The 13,717-nt window shown below is 37.1% G+C and overlaps 1 long non-coding RNA gene across 1 annotated transcript; it reads right to left on the bottom strand.

Annotated features, from left to right (window-relative positions):
• Nucleotides 1–7,672: 7,672 nt before the first annotated feature.
• On the bottom strand, nt 7,673–12,374 carry LOC132602299 (uncharacterized). The gene is made up of 3 exons (XR_009567718.1): nt 12,182–12,374; nt 11,716–11,762; nt 7,673–7,920 (listed from the first exon to the last, which is right to left on the bottom strand). It is a non-coding gene; the product is annotated as an uncharacterized LOC132602299 (long non-coding RNA).
• Between the last annotated feature and the right edge of the window lie 1,343 nt (nt 12,375–13,717).

Genomic DNA, 13,717 nt, shown 5'->3' with positions numbered 1-13,717 from the left:
AAGAACAATTATCTTCCACATATTTTCCTTGAGGTTTTGATGTTAATATTCTCTCTTGATGATTTGGAAAGGTTATGAAAGATTATGGAGTATTATGGAAGATTAGGGAGAATTATAGAAAATTATGGAGGGTTATGGAAAGTTGTAGAACTCTCAAGAGTTCTCTAGAAGAGCGGCGAATGAAAAAAATGGTGAAATATATGAAAATTAATGGGTTAGAGTAGTTACTGTAGCACGCGTTTCTGCTCGGTCAACTGAACTTGTAACGTGCATAATTCTCTACTCTGATGTATCGACGAGCAGTTTGTTGCGTTGGAAACTAGACTCGACGAACTTCATTTTAGGATTTTGGAATACCTTAAAACTCTTAATATACTAGGAGATATACCCCTCCAAAGTTGACCCAAAATTCTGTCAACTTTTTCCAAATTTTCGACAAACATATTTTCTTCGATTTGCTTGATCCCAGAATCTTCCATAGCTTATTATATGAACTTAAAACCTCGTAGCCATAAGTTTGGTGCCTATAATCTCATATATCCTTGAAGGTAACTCTAGTAGCCGTACTTAGAACGTCCAACACTTATAAATTTTCACGTATGAACCTACGGGGTGTAATAAAAAGGTCTTCGAGTCTAGTTTCTAACTCAACAATCCATTTGTTGATGCGACGCCGGAGTAAAAATTCATGCGCGATCTAACATGGGACTGCGTGGCTGCCGAAAGGTAAAATCTAGATACGTCATCAACTCGCTTCACCTATGTACTTCACCTTTGTGTGTAACCTATTTCAACTATGGGATTCACTTATGTGCTTCACCTATTTGTTTCACCTATATGCTTCACCTATGAGCTTCACCTTGGTGCTTTACCTACTTGCTACACGTCCTACTCGCTACATGTCCTACTCGCTACACGTTCTAGTTGCTTAAACAAGGACGGGTTTAGAGGGAATTAGTAACCTACTTATTTAAGTAGGTGAAAAGTTGTGAAGAAAAAGTGGGGGGGGGGGGGGGGGGGGGGGAATCCCAAATAAATAAGGAAAGAGGCTGAAGAATTAGAGAAGCAAAAGCAGCTAAAGCTACTAAAAAGAGAGCTGAGAAAAAGGCTAAGGACATGGGAACTCAAAATTTATCCAGGAAGAGTTTTGTAAAACAATATGTTCAACTTGCAAGAAGGATATCCATAATGCTAGAGGCCATTATAAATGGGTCGAAAACACTATCGAGGCATCTTCAAGCCAACCTCAAGAGGGTACAAATCCGTCTGAACATTCTCAAAATGATGACTTTTGGATAACTCTCAATTATGGATTAACTATCATATAGATTTGAAATTAACTCAGGTACAAGTTCTTGATATATTTTGTTTCATTTAGTTCCATTACTTAGCTTCTTGTTTTTATCTTTGGTTCAAGGAGGTGTACAGACGGTGAAATCACTTGCTACTGAAATACCTAATGAAGCTGCGCATGTGGCTGAAGAATTTTTAGAGGTATTGGATGGACAGGATCCACTTGGTGTTGGCTTTGGGACCTCTGTGCATATTGATGAACTACCTGCTAGACCCTCTTCTATGTCAAAGAGTGGCAGACATTCTAAAAGAAAAGTAATGTCGGGTTATGCAGATGCTATTGAGAAGAAGAAGAAGAAGAGTAGAAACTCTAGGAAAATATATTAATTATGTTAGTAACTTTTGTGGGTAATGTGAAACATTTCTTAGACACAATTTTTATGACTTGTTTCGCTAAAACTGGTACTCATATATATTCTTATCAACTTATATGATTTGCTAGTGTTTCTTAATAAGCAATGTTTAGTCCAGTGATATTGCTTATCAAGCATCACTTTAGCAGTTATTGGAATGGAATATCAATACTTTTTCCTATCTATGCTTGTTTTGTTCATGTTTAAGTTACATGATACTCTGTATCATTATCATTTAAGTAGATATTCTCTGAAATTTATTTTCATATATAGCAAGTGTCAATGAATAGAGATTATGCTTTGGATGATTTTGTGATAAACAAAGATTATGCTACTGATGGACAGACGGAGTATATCCCAATTTATGTGACACCTTTCGGATTTTGAAATTCCAACAAGTCTTTCATTAACCGTAATTTTTTCATATGTATTTTAAAAATTTCGAATTGCAAATTATTGTGACTTATTATAATTTTATGTAGTTTCTAAATATATAAATTTTATTTCAAAAAATTAGATGTTCTGTGTCTGAATTCACGATCAAAATAAACTAATCCTCAAATAGCCGGAAGCATTGATCGTTTCTTGGTCTGCTTACAGCCCTAAAAATGTACTCTCCACTTCTCTCTTCTAGTTGATGGAATATAATATATAAGTCAAATGGGTTTTGGCAATTTTTAATTCACTTGGTAAAAGAGGTCAAATGGGTCAAATAGTTGGATCCTAGAAAGATGGATGTTGTAATTATCTGTTTGGTCGTGTAGGGTATTTTACCTTTTTTACCCTTGTTGACCCTTCCCCCAGCTTCGTTAGAGTGGTTTTGACTAGTGGATATGGGTAGCACAGTTCACGAGGTAATCGGGATTGCGTTGACGAGCTTAGAAGCCCTTAACTTGAATAAGCAAAAAAGTGTTGACTAATTGCTAACTTTTGGGTATTCATGTCTCATTAGATTTTTGTCAATTCCACTAGGTCCAGATGATCGATTATGATTTCTTAATATTATTGGTTCGGTTCCCAAGATTGTCACGACCCGTCTAGGGGGCCGCGAGGAGCGCCCAGTGCTAGCTCACCCGGTCACCCCTTGGCTTGCACTTACATTTACATCTAGGTGAGCCACATAATTAAACATACATTTCTATTCATCAGTCATACTAGTCCCATTGGACAACAATGCCTTTATATCATCATTGGCATCTATACCACGTCAATGTACATGAGCCGACAAGGCTAACAAAATGATATACAAAATATAGGCCGACAAGGCCAAACACATCTAACCACATACACATGTCTACGAGCCTCTACGGAGAGTATGTCATATCACATAAGCGGGACAGGACCCCGCTATGCCCATAATTATGTATGCAAAAGAATAAGTACCCAAAAGCTATATCTCCGAATGAAATGGAGCTCCGCTAGGTAGTCCCTGAGAATGTGGCTATGGATCAAGTCTGTCTCCCTGTGCACCTGCGGGCATGACGCAGTATCCACAAACAAAAGGACGTCAGTACGAAGAATGTACTGAGTATGTAAGGCATGATCAATATCAATGTAGAAGCATAATAAGCAACATGAAAAATAGCACAGGATGGGAGATGGTAATATCATCGTCATAGGCACTTACGTTCCTTTCATAGGAACTTCCCATTTCTAATGCTTATTGTGTACATACATCCATATCAGTTCATATCCGTATCCATAATCGTATCCGTTCCATGTTTGTACTCATATTCGTATACATACCCTTATTCACATTCATATCGTATCATATCCGTATTCGTACTGGTATCTATATCATATACATAATAGTATCATATACATAGCATTTACATAGCATACCCGACCATGCCGGATCGGTGTTTCATACATACTTGGCCAAGCAAGGCTCAAGGTTACACATACCTGGCCCTACCAAGGCGTCAGGGTTACATCTACCTGGCCCTACCAAGGCGTCAGGGTTATCCGTACCATCTGCAGAGGTGTGCGCGCGTTACATAATCATATACATACTTATTTACATATCCTACCCGGCCTCATAAGCTCGGGGTTCCATAATAGTCATACATAGATACATATGCATAATAGCTGATAAGCGTCTTTACTATTATAGCTACTATAATCGTCGTCATCGTTATCGTCATCGCTATTACCACCATAGTCGTCTTCCATATCATTGTCACTATTATCGTCATTCATCACATCTATCTTTATAGGCTTACTCATCATATGAGGAACTTAGTACAATCGTAGCGTATCAAGAATCGTGAGCTTACAAGCTCGGAAAATCAAATCATTTGAAAGATATCATAGTCTTATAGAAGATGTAGACATTTGGCCAAAGAATCATGGCTTATGAAAGAAGGGTTAGCCTTACATACCTTTTCGTTGAACTATTCTACACTTGCACATTCTCCTCCGAAGCTCACGTCTCTACCTTCATTAAAGTCATACTATTATTAGAAATCGATAGCTAGCATACATGACTAAAACTAGAGAAAATCTGGCAATGTCTCCTCTATTTATACGACATTCCTCTATAGCGTATATCAACTCTCAAACGTCAATAATATATTCACAATAATATAACGATAGTCATTATTCATCCACATTATCCATGGCCATAACGCACGACGACGTCCATTCTCATACATTGCTCATCTTATGTTCTCAACATCATTTATAACATATTTACATCATAACACATCAAGAATCGTAACTCAAGTTAAGCTATTTCTCAAAATGGCACTATTCCACATTCATGACCCATTTTTCTATACACTTCTACAATCCAAGTATTTCAACTCTCAAATACTTCAAAGAACATAGAAATATCATAAACCTTACCTTAGATGTCGTAGGAACAAGCCTTGGTTGATAATACTCCACTTGAGCAAAAACCCTAGTTCATCTCCAATGAGATTTCTTGACTTGTATGATCTTTAATGGGTTTTCTTACACTTGATTCACTTGGTTAATGTTGTTGATCACTAATAATCCTTGAATTCTTGTGGAATAAATGTAGAGAGATGTTTTAGAGAGAAGGGGTGAAATGTGGAAATAAAATAATAAACTTGGTCCCCCTTTTAATAACCCAAAATCTGATCTGGAATGAACAGTCGTCGTAAGCTCAGTTTACGGTCCGTATTCCAGTTTACGGGATGTATTTCGTGGACGTATTTAATCATAACAGAACCAGAAAGTCAGGCTGAGACATGGTGATTTACCATCACAGTTTACGGGCCGTATTTCAGTTTACAGTCCGTATTTCAAGTCGTCTTTAACCATTCAAGCATTTGACAGAAAGTTGAAGTTTTGGAAGTTGAAATACGACATGGCAGTTTACGGCCCGTAAACTACTTTACGGTCTGTATTTCATTTTACGATCAACTGGCCAAAGTGCAAATCTGTAACTTTCCACATTTTCAGAACCTATAGTTAGTCATTATGGAGCATAACCTATCTCTTATTGCAATTGCCTTAGGAATCTTACTTAAGGTCGTCAAACGTCTTTCCCTTCTTATTAAAACATCGTACACGCTATGCCCTTTGTTAGACTATCCACTGTACGTTCGTGGAGAAAATTTTCAAGGTGTAAGAAAGATACTCAAGGGGATTTTGAGCCTTGAGTTGGAAACTTCATTTTAAATGATTGGGGGTTGACCGAGTCAAGGTGACCTCGATTGGGGATTCTGAGGCCACAGTTGAGTTCGTAGCCTGCTTTTACGTGTATCTGCATGTTTGGTTTGTATCCAGGATATCTCGGATGGATAGTGGGATTTTGGGTTGAACCTGATAAAAACTATATTTTTCTGGTGTACTGATGTTCTACTTCGGCGGGAGTGGGTTCGCATTTGCGGGTCCATCCATGCAGAACTTGGCACGCAGATGCGAGGAATTTCGTGTTTAAGTGAGTCCACAGAAGCGGAGCCCACTTCGCTCAAGCGAGTCCGCATCAGTGGAGAAGGTGTCCGCGGATGTGGAAATCACTGACATGTAAACCCTTTTATATTCCCTATTCTTAACACATTCCTTCCATTCACAAAGTTGAAAGCCTAAAAGTCTATTGGAGGTGATATTTTAGAGCATGGGGGTAATTCTTCCTTGGGCAAGTTCCCTTTACTCTATTGTGATTATATTATGGTATTAAGTTTGGAATCCTGCTAGTTTGTAAATAAGTTGTGTTGACAAAATTTATTAACTCTAGGCATGGAATCATTTGGATAACTAGATACTAAGCGTGAATCTCTATTTCAATGAAGAATTTGATTATGGAAAAGTTAGGGTTTTCTCTAAATTGGGTGTTTTTTACTAATGATGCAATTGACGATAAATTGAGGTATGTACTGATTTGAGGGATGGTTTTGGACTTCCTAATGGTTGGGTGAACCATTTTTAACTTGAAATTCAAATTTTACCCATATGGATGCTGGGTTCTCTTTTAAGGATGTTTTTCAATTCAAAAAAGTTTATTGCAATACGGGTATCGTTAGCCTCAGTTGCTAATGTAGATTAACTTTTTGGTTAGACCTCGATCGTTCGGAAGCTCTTCAAAAAGGGAAGGCTCGTGTTGGATAGTTTGTGGCACCTGCTCGGCGCTAAGGTAGGTTATGGCTTACTTTAGTTAGACTTTGATTAGTGAATCCAATGTATGTGTAGAATTGACGGGGAAAGCATGTTAGGTCTTCAGACATGATGTGGCATTGTGATCCAATTAGGTTGGAATAATTTCTGATTATGTGGGCTTGTTGCCGTTATTTATGCATTGTAGACATGGGGTGTATTTGATTACATGATTGGAGTTGTGGGATGTGATAGATTCACTATAGTGATTGAAACTACTCGATATTGAACCATTTCCATGGTTGTTCTGACTTATGCAAGACTTGATATGGCTTATGGTGTTTTTGATCTCCATAGTATATTCATTAGCATTGATTGTATTTGATTTAGCATTCTTCCAATCATACATACATACATGATGGAAATGGTATGGAAATGATTTGATGAAAGTAGTGTTGAATCAGTGTGATGAATTATGGGATCGGGTTGCGCGCCGCAACGTGTGTGCATATTTATATATATATATATATATATATATATATATATATTATCACGACCCAACCCCGTAGGCCGTGACTGGTGCCCGAACTGGACAGCCGTACATGAACCTGTAAAATATAACCAAACTGAAACTACGACGATACGGAAACTTATAAAGGAACTCCAAAGTTCGTAACATCATATATATATATATATATATATATATATATATTTCCAGATCAACTGTCTCCTGAGGAGTCACAACTAATCATATCATGAAATAATACTCAAGCCGACAAGGCTGCCATCACATATCAATATCATATACAAGTCGACAAGGCTGTCACTATAGACGAACATCATACCACAGCACATCGTATAGACACAGCTGAATAGAACCCATACACAACCAACACATATGTCTACAGACCTCTAAGAGAACGAATAGCGAAATATGACGGGACAGGGCCCCGTCGTACCCCTGGGTAAACATACATATATATATCATAAGATCTGTACCAAAAGTCTACACTCCGGAACAACGGAGCTCTCCAAGATAGCTGAATAGAAGTCCTATGCTGAAGAGTCACCAAACCGACTATCTGTACCTGCGGGCATAAAACGCAGCTGTCACGACCCAACCCCGTAGGCCGTGACTAGTGCCCGAATTGGACACTCATATTGCCTGTTAACTGTAATCATTTATAACTAGTATGTCATTAACTTATTTGTATAAAAAGGTATGGTGTTGTTTTGAAGCTGTCAAAATTTTTGTATGTCGAAGGCATCTGTCTCCTGAGGAGTTACAATTTTTAAACAACAACATATATCTTTCTACGCAAGCCGATAAGGCTGCCACGATATGTATCATACCAAACATACATATATATGCAAGCCGACAAGGCTGCCATTACGAATGGGTACGCCCCAAACATAAGTCATAGTCATACAACGCATCAACAACTACATACAGACCCACAAAGATGTCCACAGACCTCTAAGAGTAATGACTGTATCATATGGCGGGACAGGGCCCCGCTGTACCCAATTTAACACATATGAATACAACACAAGGGAGTTATACCACAAGCTAGCTCCGGAACAAAGGAGCGGTCCAAAATAGCTGAATAGGTACCCTAAGCTGACGGATCTCCAAAATAAGCGTCTGTACCTGCGGGCATGAACGCAGCCCCCCGAAGAAAGGGGGTCAGTACGGAGTATGTACTGAGTATGTAAAGCATGAAATATAGTAAATAGAAACATATCTGAAGTGAGTAGCATAAGATTCAGTACAAAGACCAAAAATCCCAAGACTTACTTGTCACATAATTCATCATAAGTTTTAGTAATCATAACAAGGTAGTCATATCATATGTAAGTACATATATATCGTGTCCCGCCCCTTTTGTAAGGGACTCGGTAAGTAAAATCATATTATAATCATACATATATATAACGTGTCCCGGCCCTTTAATAAGGGACTCGGTATTAAAATCATAGCCTCATAAACATAAACATATACACATATACACATATACACCTATACACCTACCGCGGCCAAGTATCCAGCGGTCAATATCACACATATACACATATACACCTACCGCGGCCAAGTATCCAGCGGTAAATATCACACATACCGCGGTCAAGTATCCAGTGGCAACATCACACATACAAATACCGCGGCCAAGAATCCAGCGGCGATACCACACATATGCAATTCATCTTCGGTTCTTTTTTTTTTTTTTGAAATCTCATTACTAACTATAGCAAGGAACATCTCAGATTTTATGTACATGCGTACTTTAATCATGGTGTAACTTTGAGATCAAGTATGTCTCTAGTTGTGCAAATATTCAAGAGTAGGAACTTCTATGCATCATTCATTAGTCAATCATATAATAAACTCATGACAATAACATTACAGAATGAAAAGGATCACAAATCATGTTTGGAACTAGAGAGTAGAATTTACCCCAAGGTTCATATCATTGCATACTTACGTCTAGGACATGCCAAGAAAAGAAAGGAATAGGCCTTACATACCTTTGGCGTTTAGTCGTATAATAACTTGTACTTGCTGCCCAATGTTACTTATCCTATATCAAGATATCACAAGCTATGATTAGTTTACGAGGGAATTCGATACGTATTTTGACACTCACAATCCCTTTCTAACATTTAGACAACGTTTCGTTCGCATTCAAACCAACTAGTGCTACAAGCTAATATTGCTAGTCATTCTTTCATGTATCAATCCAAACTTGTATAAACATGATTTAAGGGACTTTGGACAGTCCATACATCATTCAAAACTGTTCCATACTCACGGCCAAACAGCACACACAACACTACAATTTCTATTTCGCAATTTTCCAACTTCAATTACAACGACAACAACACGTTTACAACATTACTTATGCGATTAGCGGAACTATTTCAGCATCATATTTATTCTTATAACAGCCCACAAACCATTTCAATTTCAACTTGAATCATTAAGCTTCACACTCACTACACGTTCATAGCAACAATCAATATTCAACATTCACTAATTTGCTTCTAACCTTAAAACAGTCCACTGTTTTGGACTGCTTGCGTACTTCAATTTGATTTGTTTCTTTAACACCTAAATTAACATATTCAACATACATACAATATACCACAATGTTCATAACAACAACAATCAAAACTTGGCACAAAGCAGTCCATAATTTCCCCTAAAACAGCCCCTTTACACGGCTTCAACACAACTATAACAACTTCATGATTTTCATCCATTCATCCAAACCACAACACATTCAATCCATTTCCAATACATGTACAAGGAGATTAAACATGATTCCATTAAAGCCTACAACACATGGCTGATTTAAACGTTTTAGAAAACAGTCCATTACCACAACATGTCCAAAACAGTCCAATAACATGTCCAAAACAGTCCCTAAACAATGTTCGGAATTCTTGCAAACATTTACGAACATACTAAGCAAACCACCTATGATTCTTACACATTATTTCATGCCTTCTTTTCATATATTTTCAGTAGGTTATGACCAGCTATCCACACGACAAATACAACATCAATTCATACACAACTAAACTACATCGTCATTTCTATAATCCATACAACAACTCACAAACGATTTTAGTTTCAACTCCAACCATTAAACACCTTCATTTACATCATGAAATTAATGATAATAACAATCAAAATATCAAGTAAAAACAGTTCACTAACTCCCTCACAAAACAGTCCAATACCAACATACAACATCATAAACCAACTTCTACAATCTTTGTTCCTTTACATATGTTGACACCCATTCAATTCACCAACAATACATACAAAATGAAACCAACCATGGCTTCATCAACACTCACGGCTCACTCACTACTTCAACCACAACAACCATCCAACAACAACATGCATGAACTATACATTCAAATCGTTATGGAACACAAGAACAATAAGCATTCTTACCTTGTAACTAATTCCTTCAATCGGCTAGCCCCTCAAACTCTCTTCTTGAAATTTAACACTTGTTCTTGCTACCCCAATGAATGCTACACGTTATTATGCACCTATAATGGAGTTTAATTGCTTGGAAAACTGATTTTTGGAGCAATTTGGAGCAGCTCATTCTCGGCCAACTTGTAGCCGAGACCCTCTCTTTCTATGACTAAGTTTTCTAACTTTGTAAAATGAAGAAATGAGTTGCTTAGTGGTGTATGAATCAGAATTTTGCCTTATATATTCCTTCCATGATTTGGACATGTGTCCCACTAAAGTTTTTGGGTCAATAATCTTTGACCATTGCACAATATGCACGGCTGAACATGGCTAAGAAAAGATGGGCAGATTTTTGTTCCCAATCCCACTTAGTATTCCATTTATCATTAGTTTAATCCCACTTTTCTATTAAGTCTTCCATGCCAAACGAAATTTGTAAATAATTTGTAACTTGAAACAAAATTGGAAGTTAAAATCTCCACTTTGTACCCTAAACTAATCTTGTCTTAACTTGTCGCGTTTATTTTAAAACGTCCAATGTATGAAAATTACGGAATGTAACAGCAGCCCCTCGAAGAAAGGGGTCAGTACGGAATATGTACTGAGTATATAAAGTATGAAATACAGTAAAAGGATCATAACTGAAATAGAGATTACCCGAAACAAGTATGACTTTTAAAACATCAATACACTTGCCTTATGAAATGAAAGTCATGCATATTAATATCATATATCATATATCATATATATAACGTGTCTCGGCCCTCTAGGGAGGGACTCGGTGAATAAAGTCATCATATGCACTCCTGGCCGCCATAACACATCATCATATCATCATATCATCATATATATATATATATATATATATATATATATATATATATAACGTGTCCTGGCCCTCTAGTGAGGGACTCAGTGAACAATGCAGTGAAACTGTGCACGAAAATGTGTCCTGGCCCGGGACTCAGTGAAAGACATATTGAGACTTGCACGAGTGGAGTAGTGAACAACCATATGCAAATTAAAACATTTTCAAAGACTCAATGGAATAATCAACACGAGCTATCATTTAAAAATCAGGACAATAGTCATATTAAATACCTTTCGAATGTCACTCGGAACATATCAAATAACTCTCGAATGTTATCATAAAGTATATCAAAAGGGCTTAGAAAGCATAGTCATATGTCAATAAAGTATGAACATCTTATAGAAGTCCGAGCATTAGTTATCATAGAATTCCTAAGAATAAGAGCGGGTATATATCGACTATTATTCAACGTACAGAAAACTGAAGAGGGAGGCTCAATCACTTGAGAATTGTAATATCAAGAAGTGAATAAGAATCATCAATATCACTCAAATCTTATGAATGGAATTACCCCAAAGTTCATATCATTCATCACTTAAATCTAGGACATGCCAAAAGAAAGAAGGGACAGCTTTACATACCTGTTAGCGACTATTCGTAAATCCGTTCGCCTCGTCGCTCTTTTAGCCTATTTAATATAAGAGTAACGTTATCGTTAGTAACTATACTTTAGTTCGCAAATCCGTAGCCCATCACTTTATAGAACTTGTTCTTTAACCTATACACTCTCGTTTAGGGTTTTCCATTAGTTAAGGGCTTAACGAAAATCGGGCAGCATTTCCCCTATATATTCGCCTAACCCGAATTTCTAATTGTTCTCCTGTCAACACAGAAATACCAACAACAACAATATACACATAAAATTCTCACAATTCAGCCCATAACAATTCTAACAACCCAACAATTTCTCTTAATCCATTTCAACCCACAATTTCCTATAACATCGATTTCATGCATTTTCTTAATTCCAATTTCGTCAAATCCAATTCTAATAATTACATTACAATACCATTGAAACAATTACATCATAAAACAAGAAAATCTTACCTTAACTTTCTCGGAGGAATTTCTAATCTTAACTGCTCCAATTTCGCAATTTCTTCTTTCTCGATTCAATATCCAATGTTGCTATCACCTCCTTGAACTTGTAAATCACCTTGGAATTAAATCAAAGCAATTTTTATTTTTTTTTAAAACAGCCATGGCTGGCCGTGAACAGTAGCAGCCATGGCTGCTCCGTTTTTTTTTTCTTAACTTTGATTCTTTGTAAAATGAAATCTGTTGTTGAATTGTTCATTCCCAATTGTTTATACGTGGTATTTCTTGTGTTGACACGTCCCCCTCCCCATCTAATGACTCATCAAAATTAATTTGCTGATTTGTTTGTTTTTGTTTTTATTTAAAAGGGGTGGTGCCCACAATTTAAAAATTAAATTAATTAATTAATTAATCCCTAATCCCTACTTAATATTTTAATCATAATTAATTAGTTCCTAATGTCCAATAATATTTTTACACTACATAAAATTTATAAATAATTTATATTCTAATTTAAGATTGAAATTTAAAGGTTTCTATCTTGTGTCCGAAAATGACTCCGCCTTTAACTTGATTCGGTTTGCTTGCGAATAATCCGACGTATAAATATACGGGGTATAACATATCTATATATATATATATATATATATATATATATATATATATATATGAGATCGGGTTGCACGCCACAACGTATATTTATGGGATCGGGTTGCACACCACAACGACACGTGGATGCCATGGGTCCCTTATAGGTCATGACAGCCGAGACGTCGATATTTCGTCTGTAGCATGTGTGTACAGAGTGAGTATTAGCCATTTCATTGCATGACATCAGTCTCATTGCATTGCATAAATCATCATCCATTCGCCATTGTTGTGGTTGTGCTGTGATTGCCTTGTTAGATTTTATATATGTATTTCAAGACTTAGTATTCTTTAGGCTTGGTTTTTGACTAGTGGCTTGTCACGGCCCAGCCAGTGGGCCATGATAGGTACCCGAAGCGGACTACCGAGCACCACTCATCATGCTAACCATCATACCCAATTTGTACACACGTAATCACCAAAACAATACATATATGTATACATAAGCCCTCACGGCTATAAAAGGATATAAAACAATATACACAGGGGTGATCATAAGACATCTACTACCCACACATATGTATCCACGAGCCTCTAACTGGAGTACTGAACATAAGGATGGGACAGGACCCCGTCGTGCCCGAATATATACACAAAAGAATATATCAAAAACTGCACCTCCGAAATAGGGAAGTGCTCCTGTGCAAGATGATCTAGCTCCTAAGGATCTGGACCGTCCCCCTATCTACCTGTGGGTATGAACATAATGCATTGAGTATGTAAGGCATATGTGACAACATAATAAGGAAACATAGAAAGCATAAGAAGAACAGATAATTGTAGTTACTTGCCTCTTGAGGCGGAATCATGCATGCTCACTTTTACCTATCACATGTACTTACATAATTTGTCTGAATCAGTAATATCATTAGCCGGCGTCCGAGCCTTCCGAATCTG

The sequence above is a fragment of the Lycium barbarum genome, chromosome 7, assembly GCF_019175385.1.
Source record: "Lycium barbarum isolate Lr01 chromosome 7, ASM1917538v2, whole genome shotgun sequence".
Lineage (NCBI taxonomy): Eukaryota > Viridiplantae > Streptophyta > Magnoliopsida > Solanales > Solanaceae > Lycium > Lycium barbarum.
This window is presented reverse-complemented; position numbering and strand designations above follow the sequence as displayed.